Raw genomic sequence first — 6,968 nt, 5'->3', positions numbered from 1 at the left:
CAGGGAGGGGAGGGGCCAGCCAGCAATTTAACTACTGGTTTTCCCGAACCGGCTGAATCCCACCACTGCTAATAAAGTGGAGTCATCTAGAACACGCTTCAACTACCAATTTTGATTCCAGTTGTCATCTCAGAATTTTTATTTTATTATTGCTGAAGAAGTTAAACAGATACAGGAACTTTATGTATTCTTCACCCATCTTTCATGATTCTGAACTACTCTTGGACTTATTTCTGACAATACTTGTTCATTATAAAGATTCCTCAGAATAATAATCAGGGCCTGTAGTATATCCATCAACTTTAATAGAGTCTGTATTCTGGCATAACTTTCATAACCAAAAGCCTTGTTGTAGTCCAGGGATATCAAACTTGTATCGTCACGGCGGCATCACATGACGTATTGCGACTTTCCCACCCTTCATTAAACCAAGCGTGGGCATGGCCCCAAGTTTGACACTTCTGCTGTAGTCAATAAAACAAAAGTAAATGACTTTAATTTCTCTTGCTCTGTGTCAAGATGCATCTTATATTTGATATCTGCTCCCGTGTTCCTTTGTCTTTTCAAAACCTGCCTGTTTTCTTGGGATTTCTATTACTATTCTTTGCAAGATCTTATAGAAAACTCTCCTTATGAAGCATCAGTGTAATTAATTATACTAGGGTCATTTAGTAAACTGTTCGATTTCTTGATTTTTTTTAAATCTCAGTATGTACACCAGTCATTTTAAATGGTATGCTTATAGTATTTTTCTTTGTTTGTTGACATAGAGCTAATATCTCTTTGTCTCTTCTTCACTTCAAAATAATTTGAAAGTTAACAGTTACTACATCGGCATCTTGTGCTTTCCTATTGGATAGCTGGTCTATTCTTTGTTGTACCTGAATTCCTGAATATCTTCTCTCTACAATTAGTAGTACAATTAGTGTTATTTTCCTCTCCTTATCCCCTTTCTATGACTGTCCCTGATTGTAGAAAAGTGCTACTTGAGTGCTTGTCATGGGCTCCAATGCATTTTTCTGCCTTTGAATCTTAAGTACTGCACAACTATAGTACCGTGGCCTTTTAGATGCTGCATTTAGCACCATCTACAATTTGTCAAATTCTTTAACATTTGCCACTATTGCATCTGTAGTATAGGGCATATATTTGTACAATGTTGATGACCCCAGATGCCCCCTAATTCTAATATCCTGACATTTTTAGACAAGCAGAAATTTAATGTCCTTTTTGAGGATCATTTCTATTTTATTATTATCCTGTTCAGTCACTAAGTGTATTATCTAATATTTTACAGAACTCAGGCAGCCAAGTCAAGCAAAGTGGGGGTGCAGGGAATGCAGCTGAAAAAAGTAATATACTGAAACCAAAGGAATCTGTGGTGGTGGTGAATTTTTAATCATTGCTTCACGAGTTTAGCTCAACCTTACACAAAACTACACAAAACCATTATATTGCAACCCCAAAGAATAGCAATTCACACATACCATGCATCCTGAGAAGAGCAAGAACACATGAAAATACAAGGCTTTCACCCTTTGTCATCTGTACATATTTCTAACTTTGAACTGAATAAAATAGGTTTAAGCCCTTTGAGCTGGGGCCGACGCCCCATTTTCAATTCAACAAACACACCATCAGCGAGAACAAGCCAAGGATATTGCTAAACGTCAAGAGACATTAATTTGGCATATATCCCTTTGCATCTAATGCACTAATTTGCCACGTATCCCTTTACATCTGATGTATTTCGTGTGCGCCATACCGATTTCTCTATTATAAAAGTATATACTTTGCAGAGAGGAGCAACTGATTGGAATTATTGCTAAATGACCCTTCCCCGGAATTATCCCCCCCCCCCGGCAAATCTCTACCAGCAGCGCAGGATTGAGGTGGCGTTTGCATTTGTGCGCGCGGAGGATTTTCAGGGTACAGCAATGAATAGCAAAGTTGGAGGTCGTTGGCTTCTCTTCTTCGTTAGCTTCCGCTCGGGACTTGGCAGCCTGCCCGTCGCGGAAGCAAAGGACTCTGGGAAGCCGAGGGCTCCCCCGCCCAAAGCTCCGGCATTAAGTCGGCCTGACAGCTCCGCGCCTTCCCCACTTGGCCGTCGTCCAAAGGGCTTTTTCATTTGAAAGGCTGGAAGGCTGCCATGTGCGATGCAGATTTGCTGTGCCTGCTCTCATAAGGAACTGATAAATGCCGCTGCTGTTGCCATGGCGACGGAGGCTATCAGAATGGCCTTGTGATCTGCAGCCTCGCCGCTGTGCTGGATTTTTTTTCCTCTTCTCTCTCTCTCTCTCTCTCTCACACACACACACACACACACATTCCCCCCCCCTCCTCCTTTCTTCCTCCGGTGGTAAAATAAAAATCTGTCTTTATAAAGTTAACCCTTGAATGGTAGGAATGAATGAAGCGACTGGGAAAGAGCCAGAGGAATTTCTTCAGCAAATCTCCCCTGCCAGCATTGGCTGCAGGCAGGGGAAGGGAAGGGAAGGGAAGAAGGCCTTGGCTCAGTTATTTTGTCCTTGTCTGGTGCAAAGGAGGAAGAAGGAGGGGAGTTTCCCCTCTCGCCTCATTCGGGCCAGCACAACAACCCCTTCTTGCTGCATCTGATTTCACTTTACTGACTGGCTTCTCTGAGCACGTGGAGAGCTTGCAAGCATTGGGAAAATCGATCCTAATGACTTTTGAAAGTCTGGCTGTAAATCACTTAAAATCCCAGGTCTGGAGCATCCCCAGTAGTTGAAAGCTGTGTAATATAAATAACAAGACACTCCTACCATTATAAATTGGGTACTTAATCATTATTTTTGTTCTTGTCCCTCCCAGAATTTCCCACCTAGCATATTGGCTGAGGAATTCTGGGAGTTGAAATCCACAAGTGTTAAAAGTTACTAAGGTTGAGAAACTCTTCTTCAGCCCAATGCCCTGCCCTCCTGTGACAGTCCAGTCCAGCCCTCAATTTACCACAGTTGATTTAGTAACCGTTCAAAGTTACAACGGCACTTTAAAAAAGTGATTTATGACCATTTTTTCACACAACCCTTGCAGCATCCTCATGGTCACATGATCAAAAATCAGAAGCTTGGCAACTGACTCGTTTATGACAGTTGCAATGTCCCAGGATCATGTGATCACCTTTTGTGACCTTCTGACTAAGTCAATGGGGAAGCCAGATTCACTTAACAACCATTAATGTAACAACTGCAGTGATTCACTTAACAACTATGGCAAGAAATGTTGCAAAATGGGGCAAAACAACAAATGTCTCATTTAGCAACCAAAGTTTTGGGCTCAACTATGATCATAAGTCGAGGACTTTTCAATCAAAAATTGGTCAGAGAGGGAAGAGAGCCAATCAAACCTCCCACGTACCCAAAACACACTTTAATTTGTTCCCCTAAGTGGTGACAAAGCATTTTTTTCTCCTGTCATCCTGTTGGTCCAGCAAGATTAGTTAGTTTAATCCTAGAAAAAAAAAGAATTGTTTTCAAGAACAAAAAGGCTATTTCAAGTTCCATCCTGAGGGGGAAGATAAGGCCAGTGACAGGGGAGCATTGGGGCTGGCAGAGCAGTCTGGTATTGAAGTAATGGCAAGCAAGAATAGTCCGTTTGGTGTAAACAGTAATATTTGAGTTAATAGGTTTTTATCATACATCACAAAAGCAGGCATTACTGGGGAGATCATTATTTGAAGCCCTAATAATTACTTATTTGTTTGTAGCCTGCCTTCATTATTTTTACAAATAATTGAAAATGGCAAACACATCCAACACATCTTCCTCCTCTTTTTTCCACCCACAACAGCAACCTTGTGGGGGGCTTGGACTGAGAAAGAGTGACTGACTCAAAGTTACAGCTGGCTTTCATGGCTAAGGCAGCACTTGAACTCAGAATCTCTTGCTTTCTAGTCTGGTACTTTTACCTCTAGACCAAAGGTAAAAGTAGGCTCTCAATCATACTTTACAATCCTGCCCCAGCCCTAGAAATAGTCTACTTGTATATGTATATGTATGTATGTATAAGATGTGTATATATAATGTAAAAATACACTCTGCTTTCTTTATATGCTTGGTTTATAACCATCTGGAATATGCATGTTTTTTCTTCTTTGTTTCCCAGGAATTCTGTGTGGATAATTCAACAGAACATTGTGGTTCCCACACTTCACTCTTCATTACTATTTTTTTTTTTAAATTTGATTTATATGCCGCCCTTCTCCGAAGACTCAGGGCGGCTTACAATGTGCTCAGCAATAGCCTTCATCCTTTTTGTATATTTATACAAAGTCAGCTTATTGCCCCCACAAACTGGGTCCTCATTTCACCTACCTTAGAAAGGATGGAAGGCTGAGTCAACCTTGAGCCTTGGTGAGATTCGAACCCTGCAATAATTGCAGGCAGCTGGTCTTAATAAGCTTAATAACAGGGTGCCTTAAACCCCTGTACTACCAAGGCTATTTGAATTACTATTACATTACTATTCTTAATTGTGTGAATTTCTAAATGAATATGCTTTCACTGGGAGGAGCCTGGATATTTTTTCAATACTGAGGAGTCCTTGGTGCTCTCTTGAGCTTACTTGTTTTCTTGCAGACATTTCATTACCCAAACTAGGTAACATTTTTCAGTACTACTAGGACACACTGTAAATGTGGAATCTGGAATAAAATCATTGCCTGGGAAGAAAAGGAGACATTCCTAATTCTACAAACTGAAAGAAAGGATGGGTAAATGTTAGGTTTTTTTTTTTCTGTGATTGCTTTTGAAAAATGTATTCTATGGTCTTTTGTGAAGATCAAAAATCATTCCTGCAGCATCTTAAAATCCAATGGATATTTTATATTGGTATAGACTGAATAATTAAAAATTATTGTACTGAACCAACATATTATTGGAACATCCTATTCAGAAATGCAGCAGATTTCCCAATTCTCTGGTCACAAATCATGGCAAGGAATATGTTAACAGGAAAAGAAACATGCTGGCATAATTTTGTATATGTTTACCTAGGGATAAGTCTCAAATAATCCAAAGCACCTTTCACATAATTAAATTTCTACAAATTTTTGTATTTGGGAATATCCTGGCCTGAGTTCTATGGAGCACAATTTAAAATCAAGAAAAATCAAAAGTACCAATTTCCTTTTCTTGCCTGAAGCAGCAAATTCAGTGTTACTGAATTGGGCAAGGCCTTGCACAAGTCACTGTGAGAAGAAAGAGGGTGTAACAGCAGCAGGCAGGAAGAAAAGCAATATTAAGAAATATCCTATCCATGTCAGCAATTGCAAACAGCCTCCTTGCATCCTATAAAATAAGAATACTACCGTATATGCACATATCAGAGTCCATGTCCACAGAGGCCATAAATAGGAAGTCAAAAGATTATAACAGTTTAAATACAATTATAGATCTGCCATTAGTAAATGCTGGTATATACAGATGTATGCTCTTCTCTAATTAATTCATGGACTTTAATAAACCCTGCTGAGCTTTTGGTTCCTTGGATCCTGTGAATTTGCCCCTGTTCTAACATTGCTGGAGATACAGTTTAACATACATTTTGGCATAAAATTATTCTGTTTATAATTTTTTATCATTTAAGAACAGAAATAAAATAGGTTGATCTCAAATGGGCTCAACTCTGATACAATTGCATTGTTAGTGTCTTTTAAAAATAGTCCCAATGAAATTACCCCATTCAACCTTCCTTTCCCTACCTGATTTCTTTCCTGGTATGTTGGGACTATAAACTCCCCAAATTTCTGGCCAACCAGGCAAACTAAAATGACAGAGAATTCTGAAAATCGAAATCCAAATGTATCTTCAGAACAGATGGAGTGGCGATTTTTGATTAACCAAAATCATAATCTTTATTGTGCTCTTGTTGCAGTGAATAAGAGCAAAAGTATATTTTCTCTAGCTCCTCATTACTGTTTAATACTGTACACTCAACTTGATTTTGGGGGGGGGGGGATCTGATTTCCAAGCACAAAATACACTTGAATAAAATCTTGCATGAATATGGCAACCACATGAGCAGAGATTAATACCAAGATTAACACTAGACCAACAATCAAACTTCAATCAAGGAAACAAGCTAACAGTAAACAACAGCCAAATCAAGGAACCACCAAGAACACTGTCACCAACATTGACAGAGAAAGCCACTCAATGTTGGGTTGCTCCCAATTCTGTCCGGTTCTTGCGAACCGGTAGTAAAAGCGACAGGAGGCTCCGCCCACCCACCTGGACATCAGAATAGATGATCTGCACATGCTCAGAAGCGCGTGCGCGCTCCCGTTGCAAACCAGTAGTAAAGGTAAGTAGAACCCACCCCTGAAGCCACTACTATAAGAGCAAACCCCACTCCTTTTTAGCACTGATGATGTTATCTAGTTTGATAATAAAATGTAAGCAAAAAACAAAACAAAAAACCCACCAAGCTCAAAGAGCACCAAGGATGACATTTGTGTGGAGAATGCATGCAAGCATTGAACATTCAGTAACTATCTACTATATCTGTTTATTGGCAGTAGCTGTGGAGCACATACAACTATCTTCGTTTTCAAGTCCATTACTTGTGAGGAACTTCTTCAAAGATAGAAAAAGGAGGAGGAAGAGGAGGAAGCTGAGAGTTTACACACAGTTTGCCATGGAATAATGTTCTTGAAATCAACTGTAAAGACAAAATGATAGTGTTCAAGAGCATAAAACTGCTACAGTTTTCATTGGAGACATGGATATATGAAGAGTAATACTAGCTACAATAATTGAGAAGGCAGGTTCAATGTGGTAAAAGAAAGATTCGCTTTCAAAGCTTTCCTCTTCAGGCCAACAAGCTGAATCAAAAGAGACATTTCCTCATAATTGCATACTTTTTGGTTTCTTTTGAAAAAAGAAAAAAAAACCATACACATACCCCTCCCAATCAATTCAGATTTTGTGAAGCTGCTTGTATTCAAC

General features: G+C 39.5%; 1 long non-coding RNA gene across 1 annotated transcript; it reads right to left on the bottom strand.

Moving 5' to 3' along the window:
- Positions 1-290: 290 nt before the first annotated feature.
- On the bottom strand, positions 291-6,542 carry LOC148116411 (uncharacterized). The gene is made up of 2 exons (XR_015728837.1): positions 1,875-6,542; positions 291-464 (listed from the first exon to the last, which is right to left on the bottom strand). It is a non-coding gene; the product is annotated as an uncharacterized LOC148116411 (long non-coding RNA).
- Between the last annotated feature and the right edge of the window lie 426 nt (positions 6,543-6,968).

The sequence above is a fragment of the Pantherophis guttatus genome, chromosome 1 (genome assembly GCF_059756535.1).
Source record: "Pantherophis guttatus breed Tessera chromosome 1, ASM5975653v1, whole genome shotgun sequence".
Taxonomy (NCBI): Eukaryota; Metazoa; Chordata; class Lepidosauria; order Squamata; family Colubridae; genus Pantherophis; species Pantherophis guttatus.
This window is presented reverse-complemented; position numbering and strand designations above follow the sequence as displayed.